The sequence below is a fragment of the Lithobates pipiens genome, unplaced genomic scaffold (genome assembly GCF_037356315.1).
Source record: "Lithobates pipiens isolate NorthernLeopardFrog02 unplaced genomic scaffold, aLitPip1_a1.2 Scaffold_16, whole genome shotgun sequence".
Classification (NCBI taxonomy): domain Eukaryota; kingdom Metazoa; phylum Chordata; class Amphibia; order Anura; family Ranidae; genus Lithobates; species Lithobates pipiens.
In genome coordinates, this window is record NW_027507748.1 from 451,977,439 (window position 1) to 452,003,003 (window position 25,565).

Consider the following 25,565-nt stretch of genomic DNA (forward strand, 5'->3'; position numbering starts at 1 on the left):
GCACCCCCACCAATGCAGTGTCTCTGTCCCTCCTCCCCCCCTACTTTTGTGTCCTCTGTCCCCTTCACACCCTCCTCGCACTATAGGATCCTTTGCATCCCCACCAATGCAGTGTCTCTGTCCCTCCCCCCCCCCCCCCCCCACTGTAGTGTCATCTGCACCTCCATAGCAGTGTCCTGTCCCCTCTCAAAGCAGTGTCATCTATCCCCTTCACACACCCCCACTGTAGTGTCCTATCCCCCCCCCCCCCAAAGCACTATCCTTTGTCCCCTTCATACCCTCCTCGCACTATAGGATCCTTTGCACCCCCACCAATGCAGTGTCTCTGTCCCTCCTCCCCCCCTACTTTTGTGTCCTCTGTCCCCTTCACACCCTCCTCGCACTATAGGATCCTTTGCATCCCCACCAATGCAGTGTCTCTGTCCCTCCCCCCCCCCTACTTTTGTGTCCTCTGTCCCCTTCACACCCTCCTCGCACTATAGGATCCTTTGCATCCCCACCAATGCAGTGTCTCTGTCCCTCCCCCCCCTACTTTTGTGTCCTTTGTCCCCTTCACACCCTCTCCCCACTGTAGTATTCCCTGCGCCCCACCCAATGCAGTGCCCCATGTCTCCTTCCCCTCCTCACTGTAGTGTCCTCTTCGACCCCCTGCCCCAATGCAGTAGTGTCCCCTGTCCCACAAAGCAATGTCAGCTGTCCCCTAGCACCCCCCACTATAGTGTCTTCTGTCCCCTTCATCACCCTCTGTAGTTTCTTCTTCACCCCCCCCCCCCCTCAATGTAGATGTAGTGTTCTCTGTCCCCTTTACCCCTCCCCTAATGCAGTGTCCTCTGTCCCCTTCACCCCCCCACTGTAGAGTTTCCTCTTCACCCCCCCCCAGTATAGTGTCCTCTGTGCCCACCCCAGTGTAGTGTTCTCTGTCCCTTTCACCCCCCAATGTAGTGTCCTCTATCCCCTTTACCCCCCCCCCCCCACTGTAGTGTCCTCTGCCCCCATGCAATGTCCCCTTTCTCATACACATACCCCCCCACTGTAGTGTCCTCTGTGTCCCCCCAATGCAGTTTCCTCTGTCCCCTTTAACCCCCCCCCCCACTGTAATGTCCTCTGCACTCCCAGTGTGATGTCCTCTGTCCTCTTCAACCCCCCATGTAGTGTCCTCTGTCCCCTTCACCCCTCTCTCCCCTTGACTGTAGTGTCCTCTGTTCCCTTCACATCAGTGTGTAGGTAGCACTCTCCTTACTTACACCGGTGTATATCAGAGCAGAGAACAGGAAAAGTACTGGATAGAGGGTGGGTGGGATCTGATGGAGTTTACTTTTTACATTAACAAGCTGGTGACTGGTTGCTAGGACTGCCCGGCATCCAATCACCTCCTGGTTAATGTAAAAAGTAAATTCTAGCAGCCCCTGCCTCCGCCCTCTGTCCAGTACTGTGACTTCTCCCCGTCTCCACATTGCAGTGAAGAGGAAAGCGGTGGCGGGGGCTGGGGGAAAGACTGTGTGTGGGGATGTGTTCCCGACCAACCCGTCAGCTGCCCGCAATCGACGGCTTGCCGACTAGCGTTGCCACCTCTTCCCTTTAAAACCGAACACATATTAACCACTTGGGTACCGCGCTATTGCAAAATGACGGCAATAGCGCGGACCCACATTTCCGGGACTACGTCTATTGACGTAGTCCTGGTTACGAGCGGCCTGCGCGCCCCCTGAGGGGCGCGCGCGGCGCGCTCTGTGATCGGCGAGTCCGTGAGACTCGCCTGATCACCGATCCGTGTAAGGGGTCGATCCCGACCCCTTATCACGTGATCAGCTGTCAGCCAATGACAGCTGATCATGTGATAAAACGGAGCCGGTAATCGGCTAGTATTCCTCCTCGCGCTGATAGCGCGAGGAGAAAAAAAAAAAGCCGATCGCCGGCGGCCGTGTTCGGGACATCAGTCCCGATCACGGCCAGCATATCCAGTGGACACCTGCCCCCTGCCAGTGCCCACCTGCCACCCGCAGTGCCATCCTGAAATAAAGTAAGTGCCCCCCTGTCAGTGCCACCCAGCAGTGCCCATAGTGCCCACAGTGCCACCCAGCAGTGCCCACAGTGCCACCCAGCAGTGCCCACAGTGCCACCCGCAGTGCCACCCGCAGTGCCACCCACAGTGCCACCCAAAATCTGCCTCAAAGGTGCTGCACCCCAGTGACGCCCATCAGTGCCCAGCAGTGCCGCCCATCAGTGCCCAGCAGTGCCGCCCATCAGTGCCCAGCAGTGCCACCTATCAGAGCCACCTATCAGTGCCACCTATCAGTGCCCATCAGTCCCATCTATCTGTGGTACCTATCAGTGCCCATCCGTGCCACCCATCCGTGCCACTTATCCGTGCCACCCATCCGTGCCATCTTATCTGTGCCCATCTTTGCCCATCAGTGCCGCCTTATCTGTGCCCATCGGTGCCGCCTTATCTGTGCCTATTAGTGCCGCCTTAACTATGCCTATCAGTGCCCACCAGTGCAGCCTATCAGTGCCCACCAATGCAGCCCATCAGTGCCCACCAATGCAGCCCATCAGTGCCCACCAATGCAGCCTATCAGTGCCGCCTAATCAGCGCACTTCAATGAAGGAGAAAAATGACCCGTTTGCAAAATTTTATAACAAACTATTAAAACATGATTTTTTTTTTTTTTTTTTTTGCATCTTTTTTTGTTTGTTTAGCAAAAAATAAAACTCCGAGCTGTAACTAAATACCACCAAAAGAAAGCTCTATTTGTGGGAAAAAAATGATAAAAATTTCATTTGGGTACATTGTTGTATGCCCGCGCAATTGTCATTCAAAGTGCATCAGCGCTGAAAGCTGAAAATTGGTCTGGGACTGAGGGGGGTTTAAGTGCCCAGTAAGCAAGTGGTTAATTACACAGGTTCTGTGGATGTTTAAGGTGGTAATTAAACTCAGTCAGAAACTGTGTAATTCATATGTGATGAGGTGCAACCCTATTGCTGACCCCCCATTAAAGTGTTTGTTTTTTTTACAACAAACATGTCTATACTTACCTGCTCTGTGCAATAGAATTGCACAGAGTGGCCCAAACCTCCTCTTCTTATGTCCCCTGCTGACACTCCTGGCTTCTCCCCTCTGCCAAGTGCTCCCAATGGGAGGCCGATTGCACGCTTTATTCCAAGCCATTGGCACAGGCAGCAGGACTCCCCAGCTCCTGTGTCACTGCCTTTGATTGACAGCATTTGGAGCCAATGGCTTCCAGTGCCTCAGCAAAGCCAGCGAGAAATGGAAGTGAGAAGAGCTGTAGAGATGCACAGTGCTGGATTGAATGAGGGCTCAGGTAAGTATAAGAAGGAGGGGGGGGGGGGCAATGCCTAAACACTTTTTTTACCTCAATGCAAGAGATGCTTAAGTTAAGGTAAAAAATGTTTAACCTTTTAGGACAAAGGAGCCCCCCCCCCTTTTACTTACCTGAGCCCAATCTCAATCCAGCAATGTGCACAAGAGCAGTCGCTCTCTCCTTTCTCTCACTTCTCACTGGGTTAATCAAATTCTGTGACGAAGGATAAGGGGTGGGACCGAGTCGCCGTCTGTGAGATTTCTGCAGCAAGTACAGAATCGCAGTACATATAAAATAATATGCAAAGTGGTTGGAGGGAAGCTTCAGAATGGCAAAGATGTTTTTATTACAAACTGTGTGAGCAGACTGCAGTTCCTCTTTAGTGCCGGTTCATTCTACAGCGACCTGAAAGTCGGCACGACTTTGCCAGGCAACTTTGAGGCAACTTCAGGGAATTCCTGGGTAATCTTCCTGTAATGTCGGATCCAAATCACATGAATTAAGATAAGGATCCGACTTGGAGGTACCAAGGTACAAGTCGGATGGAAGTCACCTTTTTTTTTTTAGTTTAAACAGGTGTTGTTTTTTGAACATTATTGTAGAGATTACAATCATAGTAGAAAGCACCGAACATTCAAGAAGTGCTTCACCATAGTCATAACAGTACATAAAGGAACATTTCTTCATCGCAATAGACAATAGGTATCATAGCCTAGTAATGTAACATCATAGACATTTCATCCATTTCAACATTACTCCAAAGTTCCTAATTACATGTGCCAGCCTCTTGCAACCACTTTTCCCAGATTTTATTGTATTTAGCTGGGCATCCCCTATTTTTATATATTAATTTTTTATATGGGAGTGTTAGATTAACTTCCCGTTTCCAATCGGCTGCCTTGGGTGGAAGGGATCTCATCCTCTGTCTAGCTATCACTTTTCTAGCGGAAAACAAGGTTTCTTGTAAGAAAGTTTTGGTAAATTTATCCAGTACTTCGGCAAATATCCTTAGGAGAAAGGGTTTGGGGTCAAGGGCTAGAGGTGAGCCCATGACGTCATGCAGAAAGGACACTATTTGTTTCCAAAGTTCCTGAAGTTTAGGGCAAGACCAGATAAGGTGGAAAAAAGTCCCCATCTCAAGGGTACATACAGGGCATAACACAGATTGGTTTGTATTATACTTGGCGGTCCTGAGGGGGGTAAGGTACGCCCTATGAATTATGTAAATTTGAGATAGCCTATCTTGGAGTCTGGGGTACACCATCTTGCATGTTTCCAGAGCCTCCTCCCATTCCTCATCTGTCAGCTCTCCTACATCGCCCAACGAGACTTTAAAGCATACGCCAGCCTCAGATATTGCCTATTGTCGGGAACACCAAATTCCTCCTGCAGTGTTTGAAACGTTTTGACAGTTCCACCGCGAATCAGGTGATGCATGTAGTATATTCCCCTTGAGACCCATAGCAGAACACTCTGGATTTTTTGAAGTTCTGGTAATTGTTTGTTAAACCAAAGTGGCGTATAGTCATTTGGTGACATTACATTTAATTTAGTTAACGCTAGTTCCCATATTCCTTTGTAGTGAAAAAGCATGGAGTGTTTACTTGGTCCTGGTGTCGAGCCTCCGACTCCTATCGATATAGCAGCTATCTGATCGTCAGCAATTTGCGCCCAAGAGGGGCAGAGAAGGGTAAGAAAGCGTTGTTTATCAGTCTTGTCCACATGAAAGAGTTGGGACAATTGTGAGGGAACATATTAGTGATTTAGATTGGGAAGGGCCGTACCACCCATATCTGTTGGGCTTTTCAGAGCCTGCCATGCAAGCTTGTGCCTATTAGTCCCCCATACAAAGGGCCTAAGAAGACTTTCAAGGGATTTTAAATCTTTTAGCGGTAAATAGACCGGGGTGTGCCACAACATATATGGTAGTTTAGGTAATAAGACCATTTTAATCAAATTAATGCGCCCCCAAACCCCAAGGGGGACCAGGCTTGAATTTTAGTGCGAACTAGGGAGAATAATGGTTCTATATTCAACGCTATATACTCTGCCGGATTCCTAGAGACATGTACACCCAGATACTTAATAGTTCCAACCCGCTGGAGGGGTAGACTGGCTTGAGAGTCCGACGGTGGAAAACTGTCAATGGTTAAGATTTGGGACTTCCCCCAGTTTATACGAAGACCGGAAAAGCTACCAAACCACTCGATCACGTGTAAGGCTTTTGCAAGGGAAGGGCCAGAGTGCGCTAGGTATAGCAGCATCTCATCTGCGTATAGACTGATTTTTTCAGTCAGATGACCTACCGCCAGCCCCCGGATCTCAGGGTCTGCACGGATCGACACCGCCAAGAGTTCTGCAGACAAAGCATAAAGTAGTGGGGATAGTGGGCACCCCTGCCTGGTACCTCTACTGAGGCCAAACGCCTGGGAGGACCATCCATTCGCCACCACCTTGGCTGTTGGGTGTTGGTACAGCAGCTTCACCCACCTAATAAAATTAGGTCCAAAGCCATAGCCCTCCAGGCACCTCCAAAGGTACCCCCCACTCCACTGAGTCGAATGCCTTGGCTGTGTCGAGCGACACCACCACCCGCTCACCCACTTCCTCGTGTGTAGCTTGTAAATTAATATATAGCCTGCGTAGATTGAATGATGTATTACGACCTGGCATGAATCCTGCTTGATCAGCCTGAATCAGGGTAAGTATCATGCCGTTCAATCGAGCAGCAAGTACCTTGGCTAAAATCTTAATATCTACCTGCAATAGGGAGATTGGCGGTAGGATTCTGGGAAACCTGGGTCCTTGCCTGGTTTGGGTATTAAAACGAACGTTGCTTCCCTCATAGAGGGCGGTAGTGTCAGGGTATCAAAAAGACATTTGTAGAAGGCGAGAAGCTTTGGCGCCAGTATTTCTTGGTAACGGGAATAAAATTCAATGGGAAGGCCATCTGACCCGGGAACTTGGATCTTGCAAACTCTGCAATGGCACATATTATTTCATCAGTAGTTAGAGGGGCCTCCAGAGCCTTCACCTGATCCTCAGTTACTTGGGGGAGGGAAACTTGCACTAGGAATCTGTCCAGCGGGGTAGTGTCTTCAGATACCGTAGTGGTGTATAAGTCCGCGAAGAAGTCTCAAAATCTAGATGTTACCTCAGAAGGATCTGTGATCACCATATCTCCCTGTCCACGCAGAGAAATAACAATCGGGGGTCTATCTTCCTTATGCACTAAATACGCGAGTAGCTTTCCAGCTCTTTCCCCGGTTTCAAAATGTTTCTGTTTGATAAAGAAAAGTTTCTGCTGAGCCTTTTCATGTTGTAGTTGGGAAACTACCCTCGACTGTAGTCAGTGCAACTGCGTTCGCATCCGGAGATGGGTCTGTTATGTATGTGTGTTCTATGGAGCTTAATTCCGAGACAGCCTTGTTAAAGGTATTTGGTGAGTCAGCCTTAAGTCTATTAATGTGGGTAGTCAGTACCGCACGAGCATGCAGTTTAAATGTGTCCCACACAGCCGGAACTGAGGCCGTGTGGTCATTGTCCCCAAAGAACCGTATCCATTCTGCTTCTATGGTGTCATCCTCTGGCAACAGTGACAACCAGAACGGATTTAACCGCCACGTCCGTCGGGGCCTATTTAGGGGTACTCCAAGCACTATTAAGTATGGGCTGTGGTCCGAAAGTAGTCTGGGGCAAAACATTACCTCCATGAGCCTGGAAGTAAGTTGTTGAGAGATTAATATAAAGTCAATGCGCGATAGGAAACCATGGGTGGGTGAGAAGCATGAGTATTCTCTCGTATGAGCGAATTTGTGTCTCCAAGTGTCTACCAGATGAATGGTGGCTAGGAGCTTGGAGAACCTAGTGGTTCCCGCTTGCCCTGCCGTCAACTCGGGGGGTTTGAGCCTATCTAGTGTAGAATTAAGCGTAGTGTTGAAATCCCCCAGCCATATTACGGGAATCGCGGGGTGCCTGGTCATAAAGGTTAGTCCCTCAACAATTAATGACATAGTGAATGGAGGGGGGGATATAAAAGGCCATAATTAGATAGGGTTCCCCATACAGCTTAGCATGTAGAAAAACATACCTGCCCTGCGGGTCAGTAAGCACCTTGCAGAGTTCAAATTGGACAGACTTAGCTATAAGCACCGAAACCCCTCTCGAGTGGGACGTGTAGGTGGAATGAAACGCCCAGCCAATCCAAGGGTGTTTAAGGGCCATCTGCAGTCCACCTTCCACGTGTGTCTCAACCAACGCCATCACCTCCACCCTCTGTTTCTTAAGGAGCGTAAAGGCTGCCGTGCGCTTAATTTTATCACGCAGGCCCCTCACGTTCCAGGTAAGAAATCGTACAGATGCCATACAAAGTCATATACAGTAATGAATACATCCAGTGTTCCACATAGCTCCCCTGTAATCGCACCCACAGACAATAGTTCTCGGTCGAGCACAGCTAGTAACTGTATATGTATTATTTGTAATAAACATTCGGTAAAAGCGACACATATTTCAATTATGTTCTCTAACACATTTATAGTAATCTTCTGCATAAAAACCCAAAATAACCTACCCTACCCTGCACCTTCCCCATCTTGTGCAGGTATAGTCCCTCAAAAACCAAAAATGCCTGCCTGGGAAAACCATTTTCATCGAATCAAAAAAAAAAAAAAAACAGATGAAAATGAACCTGAGAGAGAGCTGTAGCCACTGGTACCAGAAGGCAAAATGAGACAGGCCACCCTGCATAACAATACACACAGGTGACCCGTGTGAAGAGGCAAAAGTGTCATTTAAGGTCCAGTCCCAGCGGTCAACCACATCATCGCAATAAGAGGTCCCAGCAGACAATAGAACAATTTTTAGCTGCACTATGCAGTTGGTCAGTAGGACTGACATATTTCCCCTTGCTCCGGGAAAAAAATAAAATAAAATGAACAGGTATGTATATAGAAAAAGTCCCTCAGTGGGGACATCAAAAAAAAGGAAAAAACTTCCATAAACAGTGACACCACCAGCAGGCATGAGAATTCTTCCTCCTTTTGTCTTGGGGGTGGAAGGCTTCTGTCTAGGACCAGAAGACCTCAAAGTATAAAGGGCTCAGGAAGCCTGGTCGCTAAAGATGTGCCCAGTCCCGGAACGCATTGGAGCCATCATACTGGCGATGTTGGAGCAGGATAAGTAAATCGGGTAACATACTATGGCTCCATGACTCCAAGGGAAAAAAGGAAAGAGCTTAGCTCACCCATCCAGCGGTTTCTCAGACAGCTCTATTCTGAGTCGCTCTGCGCTCCAGCCATGCTATGACCTCCCTGGGTTGTTCAAAGAAGAGTGCCCGGTCTCCAGCCTCCACTCTGAGGCACACTGGGAATCGCATGGAATATTTCACTTGTTGCGCACGCAGTAATCTTTTCGCCTCCATGAAGCTCTGTCTGCGTTTCTGGATTTCCGCAGAGAAATCAGGAAAGATTGCCACTTTAGTATTGCCGACAGGTATGTTACCCTTTTCCCTGGCCATACGCAGGGCAGCATCTCTATCTTTATAATTCAAGAGCTTTGCAATAAAGGTACATGGAGGTGCTCCCTGCGGTGGAGGTCTGGCAGGCATACGGTGCGCGCGCTCCATGAAGTAACCTGATCAATTCAATCTATTATTATTATTATCAGTCATGTATTACTTTGTCTAATCCCTATAGTCTAGCTATCAATCAATACGCCAAGCACATGTTATCGTTAATATCACAATACTATCACCATTGGCTATGAAATCAACACACGGTCTAAGGTCAATTAAATCTCATTTACAGTGGTGTGAAAAAGTGTTTGCCCCCTTCCTCATTTCCTGTTCCTTTGCATGTTTGTCACACTTAAGTGTTTCGGAACATCAAACCAATTTAAACAATAGTCAAGGACAACACAAGTAAACACAAAATGCAATTTGTAAATGAAGGTGTTTATTATTAAAGGTGAAAAAAAATCCAAACCATCATGGCCCTGTGTGAAAAAGTGATTGCCCCCTAAACCTAATAACTGGTTGGGCCACCCTTAGCAGCAACAACTGCAACCAAGCGTTTGCGATAACGTGCAATGAGGCTTTTACAGCGTCCTGGAGGAATTTTGGCCCACTCATCTTTGCAGAATTGTCCTAATTCAGTTACATTAGAGGGTTTTCGAGCATGAATGGCCTTTTTAAGGTCATACCACAACATCTCAATAGGATTCAGGTCAGGACTTTGGCTAGGCCACTCCAAAGTCTTCATTTTGTTTTTCTTCAGCCATTCGGTGGTGGACTTGCTGGTGTGTTTAGGATCATTGTCCTGCTGCAGAACCCAAGTTCGTTTCAGCTTGAGTACACGAACAGATAGTCGGACATTCTCCTTCAGGATCTCTTGGTAGACAGCAGAATTCATAGTTCCTTTTATCACGGCAAGTCTTCCAGGTCCTGAAGCAGCAAAACAGCCCCAGACCATCACACTACCACCACCATATTTTACTGTTGGTATAATGTTCTTTTTATGAAATGCAGTGTTCCTTCTACGCCAGATATACTTGGACACACACCTTCCAAAGAGTTCCACTTTTGTCTCATCGGTCCACAGAATGTTGTCCCAAAAGTCTTGGGGATCATCAAGATGTGTTGTGGAGAAATTGAGACGAGCTTTGATGTTCTTTTTGCTCAGCAGTGGTTTTCTCCTTGGAACTCTGCCATGCAGGCCATTTTTGCCCAGTCTTTTCCTGATGGTGGAGGCATGAACGCTGACCTTAACTGAGGCAAGTGAGGCCTGCAGTTCCTTGGACGTTGTTGTGGGGTCTTTTGTGACCTCTTGGATGAGTCGTCTCTGCGCTCTTGGGGTAATTTTGGGCGGCCGCCCACTCCTGGGAAGGTTCACCACTGTTCCATGTCTTCGCCATTTGTGGATAATGGCTCTCACTGTGGTTCGCTGGATTCCCAAAGCTTTGGAAATGGCTTTATAACCCTTTCCAGACTGATAGATCTCAATTACTTTCTTTCTCAATTGTTCCTGAATTTCTTTGGGTCTCGGCATGATGTGTAGCTTTTAAGGATCTTCTGGTGGACCTTACTGTGTCAAGCAGCTCCTATTTAAGTGATGCCTTGATTGTGAACAGGTGTGGCAATAATCAGGCCTAGGTGTGGCTATAGAAATTGAACTCAGGTGTGGACAACCACAGTTATAGTATGTTTTAACAAGGGGGGCAATCACTTTTTCACACAGGGCCATGATGGTTTGGATTTTTTTTCACCTTTAATAATAAACACCTTCATTTACAAATTGCATTTTGTGTTTACTTGTGTTGTCCTTGACTATTGTTTAAATTGGTTTGATGTTCCGAAACACTTAAGTGTGACAAACATGCAAAGGAACAGGAAATGAGGAAGGGGGCAAACAGTTTTTCACACCACTGTATTTCCCAAGGAAATAAGAAAACGTGCATCAAGTATCAATAGAAGTTACAATAATACATAGCATACAATCAAAGTGCAATATAAGCCTTATACTCATCGACCCTCGTGACTGGATCTCCTGATGGAATAGAGAGAGAGACCAAACTCATGGTTGCAACCCTTTTTGTTAAACATACCTCAGCCATACCACACCACATAGCCCATCCTACTTTTCCCGTAGACCAATCAGCGTCTCTGGGGCGTTTCCTCCCCCAGGCTAATTACCTCGGACAATCCTGCCATACTTGGCCTCTGGGGGGCAGTGTCTGCCCATGAATTGCAACTGCTCCGACTGGATTCCCATCTTGTGGCTCGATCTCGGACGCCCCTCCCGCTCACCAGCTGTCCTTTGTTCTTGCAGACAAGCCGGCACTATATTGTCTTTGAAGTTCAGTACATTCCAGGTGGGCTGAATAGAACTCATTCTGCTATCCAGATTCTGCCACATTCCTCTACACATTCTAAACATGTGTGTCATGCAAACATCAATATGGCTGAGTTCAGTTGTACCAACAGATGTGTAGAACTTTAGATATATAACGTTACTTCTTGTTCACCTCCAACATATGCCGCTTTGCGCCTAAAAGACGCATACCACCCTTCTTCAGACACGGCTCCTTTTGAACAGTCCATAACTGTCTTAATGTGTGTGGTTCCCCAACATGTACTTCCAAACCAGTACCTGTGGCACAGTCCTTAGCTTGTGTAACGCGTGGTTGTTTTCAACGAGCGCTCCAGAGACATCTCTCATGGAACAGTACACAATTGTCTTACCACGCTGTGTTTTCAACGTGTGCAGAAACAGGTCCTATGGAGCAGTCCATAATTGTTTACCATGTGATGTTTCCCAACACGTGCCGCTTTGCCACTGAGTGACACATCTCCACCACTCTTCAGCGACAGCTTCCATGTCACCATTCTGTATCTTGGGTATCTTCAGGACGGCAGTACAGGCAAGGGGTGTCCATTCATTCACCATTCACCAGCACCCATTCAGAGCAACATATCACACAGCTTTCAGACCCAGAGTCTTGAGGAGGGCCTTTCTTGCCCATATTACTAGCCTACAATACCCATAGGTCACACTATACCACAAACATAAGTCAACTTATTACCATAATATATACATATATATGTATTACGCACCCTGCTCCCAACCTCCTATAACCTTTTACTGTAAATACGGGTCGGGATTAGGCAGGCTTGCTCGCAGCGGCGTTGCAGGGCTCTGACTTGGCAGCAACGTCTCCAATTTGTACACAGAGAGCCTACCGTCAAATCGTCCCTCAACTTGCATAGACAAATGGGAGACCCTTCTAGATAAATATCGCTTAACTACACATATAAGTTTACAACAATTACCAAACCCACACAATTCCACCCCTGTGCCTGGATTTCAGAGATCATGCCCATTGTATACCATGCACCTCTACCTACGGTTAGATTCAAGGAACCCTCTAGTTCCATGACTAACACTACACCGGTATTCTTTAGGACAAAGAAACAAACTCGCCTATGTCCTAACTAATACCTGGGTGCCTTCTTCCCAGCAATGATCTCTCCATCCAGAACACAGAGAGAAATAACTTCCCAACATTACTCGTTCATCCCCACGTATTGATCTGGCATACAACGGACATCGTGGTCATGCTTCCGACAAAGGGAAATGTCCACCTGCCCCCAGCGTTCATCTTCTCTGATCACATGTGTGATATAGCCTCAAATGCAACATGATAGAATCCCCAGTCAGTAAGCCCATTGATGCCATCAAATATACAGACCGAGTCTGCACTTCTGTATATGGGAACATACAGCATAACACCTTTCACAATCCAACTTAGTACAGCCCATACAGGCATTCGACCACTACTTTGGATTAGTGTAAGCAACGTGTTTTGGCAAAATCTTACTGAGCGGTGATGCTAACTCATCAGGCCACTGCTCCTCATACAGAGACGGTACAATCAGCTTGAGGTTGGCTGATATTTCCACCTGCCACAGAGTGCACGCCAGAGCCAATGACCGGTTTCTGTCCTCTCTACCAACCTCTCAACATGGTTGACAAAATCCGGAGCCACTCTAACCTGAGTGTTTCTGTGACTTCATCGAATGTTATCAAGGATGCCACCAATCTCCCGGGGTAACAAAGTCACGCTCCTTCTCTGAAGCTATGGCTGTGAGTTTGTTCCTCAGGAGGCTGATGTCCCCTCCATTAATAACACCCATCCCAGCTACTGTTCCCCCCCAATATAGTGCTGAATACCTCCCTCCTCTTTCGGGTTACTCCTCAGAAATAAGCATCCTGCATGGACTTGATCGCATCTCTGGGAGTAAGTCACTGGTACAATAACCGCACTTGATTCAGTGTATACTCAGCACATATAGGGTGATAGGTTTTTGTCAACCACCGTGAGATGTTGCAGCACCATGTGGTGAAGTCCTACGGTACCCTGGTAGCCAGCGTTTGTTCCCTTTATTTTAACGGAGCATGCTCCTGTGTGTATTCACTGGCATTATCTGTGCAGGGTTTCAACCTCTCAGGTGAGACACCAATCGGGCGTATCTTCCCCATGTCTAGTTCTGGTGTCCCGCATGTCCAGTAACCGAAAGCTTCTCTCTAGGACCGCTAGGATTGAGACACCACCCCTACGAGGAAGTTTTCACCCCCTTGATGTGTCACCTGGCACCCTTTAGTCTGACCCACAGCTACCTTATTATGCATAAGCGCCAGCCTGCCTCCTGGGTACCTACACCATATTAACTCTGTTACATCAATACATGTCATATGTTAAAACCTTCCTTTTTTCAATTCTTCCTTCCAACAAAAAACACATATTTTACATTTTCATGTTCTGATGGATTGGATGTTTCATAATTCTTCCCCAACCTCCAACCCATTGCACATGTATAAATAACGTGTTTGCATTCATCAGGAGAGACTTCAGCAAAACTATTTCACAAGTTCTCTTGCTAGGCACAGTCTTTCAGATTCAGCATCAGCACCAAATTGTCTATACGAAAAAACAGGTATTAATCTGAATCTTCCAGTTTTTTTCTTCTCTCCTGATGTTTATCAGAACAAATTTGTGGTATGGTGTGGCACAGACAAACTGCCAACCAGATGATCATCTGTCATCCATGTTCCAGAAGCCTCTCCAATTCTCGCCCCACTTGGATTCTGGAAGTGAAAAACAAGAGCAGTATCAAATTCTTATCCACAATATCTGCTCGCTTACCATGTTTACTTATAGTTCCCTCCTTGGAGCCCAGGACCTCAGTATTCCTGGCTTCTGCAACTCTGACCAAACTATCCAAACAACCATGACCTCTTTAGGCTAAACCCACTGTAAAATGGATCCCCATGGTATGATCAAAAAATGTTTAAAACTGAACGTCAGTGTTGCTTCTCAAAAACTTCAAATTTTACAAGCTAAAAAAAAACAATGCATCTATCTGTATCTTTACAATGCATGCACTACCCCCTTTCAGGTGACTGGTTCTAACTGAGGGCATTGTCAATTCCCCCCCCCCCCCTTTCAGGTGGATTAGACCTACTACTTTTCCACCTGAATAAAAATATAACTAAAATAGACGACTAAACCAATATCAAACAAAAAATTTTGAGAGAAAAAAAAAAAAAAAAATGTAAAAAATTAAAAATCTGGCCATGGTCACACAAACAACATGACAAGACAACCACCATAAAACAAGACAACCATCATATAACAATGACAAACACTCAACTTTTAGTTGACAACATCCATGGACTTTTCTCCTGAGGAGCGTGCTCATTCCAATCTGAAATACAATTGGTTAATGGGGAAAACGAAAAACAAAAACAAAACAAAGCATATGTATCATCACAACATTTTAGCTTCATTTGTAACTCTTTTTAGTACTATTTATTTTTCATTGTTTGCAAACAATTACTAACTAATGAGCTCATGGTACCATGTGATAATCGATTACGCATTTACAATAACCTAACCCATGTTCTGCTATATTTTACCCACTGTTCACACTTTGAGAGACCTGCAAACAAATGCAAATGTCCGTATACGAACCAGTTTAACTTCTTCCTGGTCTTTGGAAAACACAATTCTTATGTTAATCAGCAGTATTGGATCTTACTCAGGAAAGGTTTACAAAGACTGACAATAAGAGAAGAGTAAAGAAACACAAGAAAAGACAATACTCATAACAGAAACATCTTTTAACCCCACAAAAAAACATAATACCAATTCAGAGGTTTATCCCTGAAAGTACAAACCAAAAAATGAATATCTATATCAAGGTCCTCTATCATATTCTGAACCTGAAACTTACATCAAACCTTTTTCATAGCCGGGAAACATTGACCAGAATATTCTTACCATGCTTGCAGCTCACTAAGTTCTGCTAACATTGTTTCCCCCAGTGCTATATTTGAGTAACCATGCGTCTACCTCCATTTTGACTCTAAGCAACTGTCCTACATATTGCTTTTTAGTTTGTAGACCCCACATTTGCGTTTTACATGGGAAATGGGTTTTATTACTATGGGTTCCATGCTGTGGATGGCTACCCCACCTGGCTGAATAACACACATGAAGCCTTGGGGTCGTTTTCGGGTATAATTTCCTTTCGATATCATTATTCGCCACCCGACAATATTTTGAAATGTGACCCCCCCTTTTACAAAAAAAACATTTTAGTTCTGGTTTCCCTGCATAGGCCATTTTTTTAGCATATGGCGCTGGAAACCCACATTGCTGGATACTATTACTGCGATTGGAATGAACAGACTTTACACTTTCGTTGTCTGAGGAGTCATCAGAAGTTTCAACTCCTGAGTCAATTTCAAGTGCAGTTATCCCACCTTTATTTGCTTCTTCCACATTGATTCCCATCACAGTACTATCATTTGCAGTGATAATAGCATACGGGTTTTCTTCATGTTTCACTTCTAGCTTTTCTGTACACTGAGCATGTGCGGAGGGTACCTCCACTATTGCACACTTGGAGGATAACTCCATTATGGCTGCTTGTGCCTTAAGCCTTGTGATTACCTGCAAATTCTCAGCCTCCCTTTGATTCAAAGAGGCAATGCAACTTTCTCTTAATTTGCACGTTTGTTCTAATTCATCTAATCTCTGTTGCAATACACATTTCTCAGTCACTAATTGTTTAATCCGACTACGAGCATCTGTATCAGCCTTTTCAATCCTCATTGCTATATCACTTACCTGTTCCATCACTTTTTCTCTATCAGCAAACCATTCTAATTCTTTTTGTTCCGCAATTTCTTTCATTCTCATTAACATGCATAAGGCATTGGCCATTCTCTCTTTCCTGCCTTTTTTTGAAGATATTTTATACTTTATGGCATCATTATGAGTATTGCATTGTTTCAATAGATCATTGAATTGGTGTGTTAACGCCTCCTTTCCTATACTGTTGAACTGAATACAAGCATTTTTCCCAAGAAACTCTTCAAGGATATCCATTGACATGCTAATTAGCCTATCCACACTACGGTTGCTCAACCAGTTGCTTAGACAATAGAAAACAGACAAACAACTAGATAACCCCCACAAAGACAGATTCCTACCAACAAACAAACCAAAAAAAAAAAATAGATACGAACCGTTTAAATTTCCAGTGACTTGTGGTTCTACAGCATACAAGACACAAGGCACACTCTTAATGCCTTAGGCTGCAGGTTATTTTACCAGAGCTATTTCACTCTCACGTGGGTAGAAATAAAACCTATATTTCCCCCACTTTTTTTTTTTTTTTTTACACAAAAAAAAACAAACAAAAAAAAAACAAATACAAATCCGTTTACCCACGAATTTCTTTAGGAGAACACACTCTTATTCAATGCCCTCCTATCAGATAGCAGGTCATAGGGAATTTCTATTGGGACAGAAAGCTTTTTCACAATCACGTGGATATTTCCACTTTTCCCTCAAAATTGTATGGTTTATCCTGTCAATCTGCGGTTATATCACATAACCAGGGATGATCAGTCCCTTATCTCGCCAGTGCGCCAATTTGCCCTCTGGTTACAAGTTTGCAGCAAACACAACAATATGTACATATATATATATATCAGTCACAGTTCTCACCAGGTTTTACGCGTGCGTTTTACCAGTGAACTATCTCACAGAATCTTCCTGCTCATCCAAGCGTGGTTTCAGAATTCGCGAGCCAGCGCCAATCTTGTCCACACTAGAGATGACTTTCAGTTCTGGGTGTCTGAGCATCTGTGCTTACAGGGACTCAAACAAAAATACCTTAGATTTTTGTTGATTCTGTGTAAAAATACGTTTTACACGCCTTCTGGGGTGCCAAATGAAGTAACCTGATCAATTCAATCTATTATTATTATTATCAGTCATGTATTACTTTGTCTAATCCCTATAGTCTAGCTATCAATCAATACGCCAAGCACATGTTATCGTTAATATCACAATACTATCACCATTGGCTATGAAATCAACACACGGTCTAAGGTCAATTAAATCTCATTTATTTCCCAAGGAAATAAGAAAACGTGCATCAAGTATCAATAGAAGTTACAATAATACATAGCATACAATCAAAGTGCAATATAAGCCTTATACTCATCGACCCTCGTGACTGGATCTCCTGATGGAATAGAGAGAGAGACCAAACTCATGGTTGCAACCCTTTTTGTTAAACATACCTCAGCCATACCACACCACATAGCCCATCCTACTTTTCCCGTAGACCAATCAGCGTCTCTAGGGCGTTTCCTCCCCCAGGCTAATTACCTCGGACAGTCCTGCCATACTTGGCCTCTGGGGGGCAGTGTCTGCCCATGAATTGCAACTGCTCCGACTGGATTCCCATCTTGTGGCTCGATCTCGGACGCCCCTCCCGCTCACCAGCTGTCCTTTGTTCTTGCAGACAAGCCGGCACCATATTGTCTTTGAAGTTCAGTACATTCCAGGTGGGCTGAATAGAACTCATTCTGCTATCCAGATTCTGCCACATTTCTCTACACATTCTAAACATGTGTGTCATGCAAACATCAATATGGCTGAGTTCAGTTGTACCAACAGATGTGTAGAACTTTAGATATATAACGTTACTTCTTGTTCACCTCCAACAGGGAGAAAGATTCTCAGCCATGTGTTAATCAGCAATTGTTCCAGAAATGTTGTTGGGTCTTTACCTTCTGCTCCTTCTGGAAGACCAATCAATCGAATGTTGCATCTGCGTATGCGATTTTCCATTTCGTCCTGTTTAGCAAGCATCAGGTCTATTTGCTTCTGCATGTGGTCAGAGCCGTTTTGTAATGGCGGGAGAGCGTCCTCCACACTGCTAATACGGCCTCAGTATCCCTGACCCGTTCACGCAGTTTCTGAAAGTCTTGCCGTATTAAGGAGATGTCCATTTGCACTTCCTCAATTTGTGATGCAAGGGATGTGCGGCATAGTGTAATAGCCTCAAGGAGCCTATCTGTGTCTCCCGCCTCACGCTGTCCTCCCGTCTCCTCAGCGCTGCCATTTTCCTTCTCCTCCTCACTTACATGTCGGCGGTACTGTGCCAGCCTCACTGCTGCCGATCGCTGGGATTTCGAGGGAGACATGGTCACCGGAAATAGGGGAAGCCTTCCAGGTCCATGCGGGTGATTATTTGCGCTGTGGTGTCGCAGGATTATTGTGGGAGACAGGATTACTCAGCGGAGCTCCGGAGAAACACGTCCTATGCAAGTTCAGGCCACGCCCCCTGATGGAAGTCACTTTTAAGTAGTTCAGGAACCTTTTCTGAAGTCGGAGCGACCTAGGTAGTGTACAATAAGACAGCTCTCATTCACTTTGATGGAATTTCTTTTGTCCAGCGACTTGGGGTGGCTTGAGGTCTGACAAGTCGGATCCCAAGTCGCCGTAATGTGAATTGGCACTTAGGCTGGATTCACACTGCTGCGATGCGGGAACGCTGCGAATTCGCTACGGGTTCCCGCATCGCATGCCTCCCGGCGGCAGTTCACACTGCCCTATGCAAACTGCTGGGAGTGTCAGTGAAAAGTTAATGACACCCCCAGATCAGTTCGCATATCGCAGTGCCATCTGCAAACTTGGACAGGAAACGGATTGCATGGTGTGAACACCCATGCGATCCGATTCTGCTGCGGACCAAAAAAAGGGTCCTGTGCGAGCTTGGGCTGGATGCGATGCGAATTTTACCATACTATCTGCATGGCTGAACTCGCATCGCACAGAGATCGGATGTGATTTGCACTGCAGTGCCGTGCGAATCGCATCCGATCTCGTCACCGCAGCAGTGTGAACCCAGCCTTAAAGTGTATTTTTTTTTCCAAAAAATTTGTGTTTGAATAACCGCTGCACAAATATTCTGTATCTGTAACATAAAAAAATGCAACATTTTATTCTCTAGGGCTTCTGATTGTAAATATATAATGTTTCATTTTCTAGTAAAAAAAAAAAAAGAAAAAAGGCAGATTTTTACATGTAGAGGAATGTCGGAATTTGCCTGGGTGGGTCACACGGTTAAAGTTCTTGTAATACGCTAAAACGTAAATATGCGATTCCAGTGATTGGGTTTACTGATTCATTTCATTATTCTCGCTATTTCATAAGTCACCTGTAGGTGTCGCTGTGACGGTCAACAGACTAAGGGAAGTGAGTTTTCTCCACCCCCCTGGCGTAATGCTGCAGTCCTTCCTCTAGGATGACAGACAAGGAGGGAATGTACTACTCCTGTTTCTAAGGGAGGGGAGAGCCAGCCCCCCTATTGGATGCATCCCTCCATCGCAGCGGGGAGAGAAGAGCGGCTGATCTACCAATGGCTGTAGCTGTGGGCGGGTCCCCGGAGTACTTGTGTTTCTAGCTACATAGAGGCGGACGAGGAATATCCCGATCTATAATATGATCCGGAATGTAGGGAAGGCTTGGATTCTACGACCCCATAGACTGTGTGTGCTGCTGGTGAGTACACCGATCCCACTGATTACTGCATTACTATTGGCTACTTCCTATCATCGTAATAGCATCCTACTAGAAAGGATCAGATGGGATAAGGCTGCCCAGGGCTGATCTGTCACTTTATTCATCTGATTCATCTATATAATTTATTTATATCATTTATTTATATAATTTATTGATATCATTTATTTTTTATCATTTATTTATATCATTTATTGATATCATTTATTTATATAATTTATTGATATCATTTATTGATATTATTTATTTATATCATTTATTGATATCATTTATTGATATTATTAATTGATATCATTTATTTATATCATTTATTGATACCATTTATTGATATCATTTATTTATATCATTTATTTTACATCATTTATTTATATCATTTATTGATATTATTTATTGATATAATTTATTTACACACCGTGAGATCAGATAAGATGATCGATTGTCCGTTTTTTAGTTTTTTTTTGCATGCTAGTCTCATATTGAAAAATAAAGAGTTTACTAAAGTTACGAAATTCTCGTACGGCAGAATAAAAGTTAGGAAGCGATGTCATGTGTTGTAGTGTATTTATATTGTATTTTCCAACAACTGTTCCGATTAAACAAAAGTTGTATCATCAGGTATTTGTACAAGAAAAAGTTTTGTGTTTGTCCCTTTGGATAATTATTATTATTATACAGGATTTATATAGCGCCCACAGTTTGCGCAGCGCTTTACAATGTAGAGGAGGGACAGCACAATTACAGTACAGTTCAATACAGAAGGGACATGAGGGCCCTGCTCGCAGAGCTTACATTCTAAAGGGAGGGGGTGGTGATACAAAAGTTAATAGCTGCAGGGAATGATTTGATGGGGGTGGCTAATATTGGTGATCGTCTCCCAAAAGCTGTGTACTAAAGATCAGATTATTGCACGACTGCGTCGAAAGTGGTATCTTTCGTACAATTTTTTTGATTGTCTGTACAGGCCATTAGGCTCTATTCACACCTCTGCAGTTGGCCTTTGATCTGCTTCTGCAGCGGGTTTTTGCAGCGCATTTTTGCACACGTTATTGAGCCTAGGTTCACATTTGTGCGAACACAACACAAGACATGGCATGTGATTCGCACCTGCACCATGCGGCCGATCGCATGCGACGTCTGTGTAATGCAAGTTCAGCCATAGAGTCGTATGGCTGAACTCGCATTGAACTTGCCCAAAAAGGGGGCAGGGACCTATACAATCCGATTCTTGTGCGAGTTCACATTTGCACTGCGATCTGTGAACCGATCTGGAGGTGTCATTAACGTTGTATTGAAACCCGCAGCAGTTCGCAGAGGGCAGTGAGAACTGCCTGCTGGAGAGATGCAGGAACTGGCGCTGGAATCGCACTGGTTCCCGCATTGCTATAGTACTGAATACGTCTTGCTTTGTTTTTTTTTTGTTGTTTTTTCTTGTATGTATTTGCGTGCAATTTCATGCAAACTTATTCTCGCGTTCACAATATGTTAATGGTCATTTGCGCACATAAGTTGTAAATTACTGACCAAAGTACTTTTTTTTTTTAAACTAAAGTATACACAGGGCTTGTTTACATGCCTGTGTGCATAGGCACATTACAAATAATTAGATGTATTTTAGCTCAGTAAAAAAAATAAGCTGTACTGAGCTTTTTCAAGCTTAAAGTGGTTGTAAACCCTTACAAACCACTTTGTCCTACAGGTAAGCCTAGATTAAGGCTTACCTGTAGGTCCAATAAATATCTCTTAAACCTACACGGTTTAGGAGATATTTACAAAAAGACAGGCACCGCTGTCTACGTGCGCCGTAGACTGCGGTGCGCAGGCGCACTGCGCACGCCGCAGATCACAGCGATATGCCGCTCGTGTCGACTCCCGTGCGCATGCGCGGGAGTGACGTCATCGTGGTTTCAGCGAATCACAGTGCTGGAGCAGCGAGACCCGGAAGTCACTCCAGGATACATGGCAGCAGTGAAGATGAAGAAGGGGGACCGCTTCGGGGGCTTTGATCTCAGGTAAGTTATTCATAATGAGCTAGTATGCTATGCATACTAGCTCATTATGCCTTTGCCTTGCAGGTTGCATTAAAAAAAAAATTTAAGTGTGCAAGAGGCCTAAGGAAATCGGGCAAACGATCGTCTCATTTTCCTCTTTGTATCACAGCAAGTTGGAACCGAGGAAGGAAATAATGTAGGGAAATTCTCATATGGCAAAGGCTTTTTTTGTTGTTGTTTATTGTTTCTGAATAGGCGCAGTGTTCTGTTTCTGATTTTTCTCGTACAAAAATCGCACGGAAATGGTACACATTAAACGGAAATTGTCCATTCTGTTCCTGTCCGAGAAATTTTGTGGAGTTTGGTATTTCGTTTGGAAGGTTGGAATCGGCTGTCGAAAGTTGTGTACACACTATCAGAAAATGATATGACCATTCCTTGGACGGAAATGATTTTCTTATACTGCATATGAGCCTTAAATTGTTGAAATTAGTGATTAATAATGAAAATGAATCTCCGCTACAAAATTGCCTGTCAGACATCAGCCTTATGCTTTGATTTTATTATGTGATCGATTCAATCAAAACAATCAATTGTTTTGATTCTGTCAAAATTATCGAATCAGCAAACACTCAAATAGCTGTAATTTCCCTAGACACTACTTAGATCAAATTTGAGCAAACTGAGGGGGTTATTTACTAAAGGAAAATCCACTTTGCACTGCAAGTGCACTTGGAAGTAAAGTCGTTGTAGATCCGAGGGGGACATGCAAGGAAAATAACAAACAGCATTTCAGCTTGCACATGATTGGATGATAAAATCAGCAGAGCTTCCCCTCATTTCAGATCTACCCCTTAGATTTACAGTGACTGCACTTCCAAGTGCACTTTCAGTGCAAAGTGGATTTGCCTTTAGTAAATAACCCCCTGAGTCAATCGGCCAAGGTGAAAAATTATCTTCCATGTTGCATTGATTGCCAGCACTGAGATGATTTGTTCATGAATTTGATTTTGATTGATCGGAATATGAGATTACATGATAAAACTAGAGATGCAGTCAGTAACTTGAAGTAGAACTAGAGGCAAAACCTTTTGGATAGAGCAAGGGAGGGTTATAACCCCTGTCACATTTTTTATTTTGGCCATCTGTGTCTCATTGCAAAGATTTTCCTTTACTTCCTGTCTCATAGCCAAACAGGAAGTGAGTGGAAATCCCTGCAAATTTAGGAAATTTCCTGTGGACTCCCAGGTCACCAAAACCAGTGTACCCATTGGAAGATTTCCCTGTATTACTCTTCTGGGGACATCCCAAAATGTAGGATTTTTTTTTTACTTTCAATTTCAATGATAATGGTAAACAGGAGATATAGAGAGGGGGAATTTCTCAATGATAGTGAGCAAGATTCAGCCGTGTTTGTGCCAGCAACAAACTGACATCTCACTGTGTGTAGCTACGGAGGGAACGATTCTATAGGGACACACGGGCGACCTTTTTACTGATCCTGCAAATGGTGATTTGTCACTAGCGGCAGAATCACCCCTGCGTCATCATCCTAAAGCTCACCACACACATTACAATCTGATTGTACAATCTCCTTTAGATCTACCAACAACTATGTAGTGCAAGAGCCTTCCTGATTGGATACACATTGGACGGTTTAGGTAGGTAGGTAGGTAGGTCTTCATATTACGTAGCTCTGGTAAATCTAAAGTTGATTGTACAAAGTGTGTATGGTCAGTAACCTGCATGGTGACCCTAAACGGAAATTATTTGGTCTTATTTGATGGTAAGGTCACTGCCACGGGGGCTAAGTTTTTTTTTATAAACAGAAAAACTTAAAATAGGTGGAAATGTGGAGCTGCTGGCAGTCAGTTTTCATGGGAAAAAGAAACATTATACTCCAATAGATCTAATGCAGGTAGTAAGAAAATTACAATTCTTCTAATGACTTTATGTGCATAAAATCTGCAGATATCTTTGTCCTGGACGCAGCAGTTTGAAGTTGCAGGTGGGGGGGGGGGGGGGGGGGTGTTAATTATTTTTTTTCTTTTCCAAGTTTTTATTTTAAAAAATAGCAGTTTGCAGGTGCAGGTACACCCAAAGGACGATGGAGTGTAGTAAATACAGGTGTAACATGGTACAAAAGATGGCCTTAGACTTGAATAAGCTGCCAACACACCAGAATGGACAAAATAATTCACCTGCACTTTTTTTTCTCATGCAGCCAGGGCTGGCCCTACCATGTGTTCCGCTGGGTCTATGGGGCTCGAGCGTCACTTTAAGAGGGGCGGTGCCAGGGACGCCTGTAAAATGCCCCATTCCCAGTCACTGTTTTGGATCCCAAAGCAGCTGCCTCTGGAGCCCACACTGCCTGCACATTTGGGGCCACCCCACAATGCCACTAGCATTGAGGCAGCTGTAGTGCACAGAGAGCAGGGGAGGCGGTGGTGCCAGGAGGGCTTCTGACCCTCAGACCCCACCCCGATGCAATTTGTATGCTTGGGATAAGGCCGAGGCTGCAGATGCAGCTAAGGAAGGGGCTTGGAGTGGGAGCTGCAGCTACTGAGATCCCTGGAGTGCATATCGCATGTCGAGCAAGCTGGCTGGCAGGTCCCTCTCCCCAATGCGATGTGCAATTAAACTGTCTGCCTGTGCGGATTGTCTGACTATGCTGCACTTGTAGGCAGTAATGGACACTGGTAGGCTGCACTGGTGGGTACTGATGAGGTGGCACTGATAGGCTGCGCTGGTAGGCAAAAATGAGATGGCACTGATTGGCACTGATAGGCTGCACTGGTGGGTACTGATGAGGTGCCGTTGATGGGCACTAGTGGGCACTGATGAGTTGGCACTGATGGACACTGATAGGCTGCACTGGTGGCACTGATGAGGTGGCACTGATAGGCTGCACTGGTGGCACTGATGAGGTGGCACTGATAGGCTGCACTGGTGGCAGGTGTGAGGGGCACTGATGGACACTTATGAGGCTGCACTGGTGGTTACTGATGAGGTGGCACTGGTGGGCACGGATGAGTTGGCACTGATAGGCTGCACTGGTGGGCACTGATGGGCTGCACTGATGGGCACTGATGAGGTGGCACTAATGGACACTAACCTGTTCATATACTACCCTAGCCTGTCCATATACTACCCTCGCCTGCCCCTATACTGCCCTAGCTCACCCATATACAGCCCTATCTCAGTGGCATATCATGCATGGGTGCAACATATTCACTGCCCATGGAAACTGAGCGGTGGGGAGGCCCACTGTGCTGACACACACTGCACCCGAGGGTGCCCTAGGGTGCCAAGATGTAGGAGCGATAACATGGTGGTTATCATATAATTTTGCATATAGACGAGGTGCTGTTGCATGTAAATCAGACTTCCTGATAAATTAAATTTCATTTTTAATTATCATGATTTAAAATAATGGATGTGGGGGCCTTTTGGTGGGCGTGATTTTTTTTCGGGGTGGGGGGCAGCATTTCATTCTTGGACCCAGGCAGCACAATGTCTTAGGCCAGCCCTGGATGCAGCGCACCACAACATTTGGTAGTGCATTGTGGAAGTATGTTAGGATGCCATTCAAAATTAATGTTTGCATTTGTAATGCAATGTTTTAGAGCCAGCCTATGTACTATTCACACCTGTGTAAGGGTGTAACTATAGCATAGTAGACCATACATGCGCTATAGGGCCCGAATGCACATGGGGTCCAGATCAGACTGGCTATACAGTCATTTATGCAGGTAGCTATTTATTTGACTGCTATTTTGGGGTAAATTAATGTAGTGTACACATGACTGGA

At 45.0% G+C, this 25,565-nt stretch overlaps 1 protein-coding gene across 1 annotated transcript in view; it reads left to right on the top strand.

Annotated features, from left to right (window-relative positions):
• The first annotated feature begins 19,542 nt into the window (after positions 1-19,542).
• Positions 19,543-25,565, top strand: part of LOC143983294 (PI-PLC X domain-containing protein 1-like) — a 40,789-nt gene continuing 34,766 nt past the window's right edge. The window contains exon 1 of the mRNA XM_077482809.1: positions 19,543-19,748. The gene's annotated coding sequence lies outside the window, so the exon portion shown is untranslated. The remainder of the gene's footprint in view (positions 19,749-25,565) is intronic.